This window comes from Arachis duranensis, chromosome 9, assembly GCF_000817695.3.
Source record: "Arachis duranensis cultivar V14167 chromosome 9, aradu.V14167.gnm2.J7QH, whole genome shotgun sequence".
Lineage (NCBI taxonomy): Eukaryota > Viridiplantae > Streptophyta > Magnoliopsida > Fabales > Fabaceae > Arachis > Arachis duranensis.
Window position 1 is genome coordinate 108,353,361 of NC_029780.3, and position 728 is coordinate 108,354,088.

A 728-nucleotide genomic window follows, 5' to 3' on the forward strand; every position below is an offset into this window, starting at 1 on the left:
ATGATAATGAGTTGAGGATTTAGCTCAAAGCTGCTTGCTTTGATGGGAGGTGTACAGATGCTACTCCCATATGCAGCTGTAATGGGGTTAGCATATGACCCCAGAGTCCTTCTGGACTGTTCAATTCCACTTAGGTCCATGATGGAGAAAGGGAATATGATATGGATTCACAAGTGAAATAAAAATATTTTTTTTTTCGAAAATAATAAAATAAAATAAAAGGAAAATAAAATCAAATTTCGAAAACTAAAAGAAAATAAGATCAAAGCAAATTGAAAACTGAATCAATTAGTCAATTAAAAAGATTTTGAAATTAGCAATTGAGAAGATATGATTGAAAATTATTTTGAAAAAGATTTGATTTTTGAAATGAGGAAAGAGAAAAACAACAAAATGACACCAAACTTAAAATTTTTAGAAAATCAAAAACTGATTTTCGAAAATTTTAAGGGAAAAACACAAAGAGGACACCAAACTTAGAATTTTTAAGGATCAAAAAGGGACTAAGGACATGCAAATTCGAAAATTAAAAGAAAAGCAAAAGCATGCAATTGACACCAAACTTAAAATATGAAACTAGACTCAACGAAAAGACTCTAAACCAACAAAAACAAAACAGTCCTAATCTAAGCAACAAGATAAGCCGTCAGTTGTCCAAACTCGAACAATCCCCGGCAACGGCGCCAAAAACTTGGTGCACGAAATTGCAATCACACTTTTGCAATCCC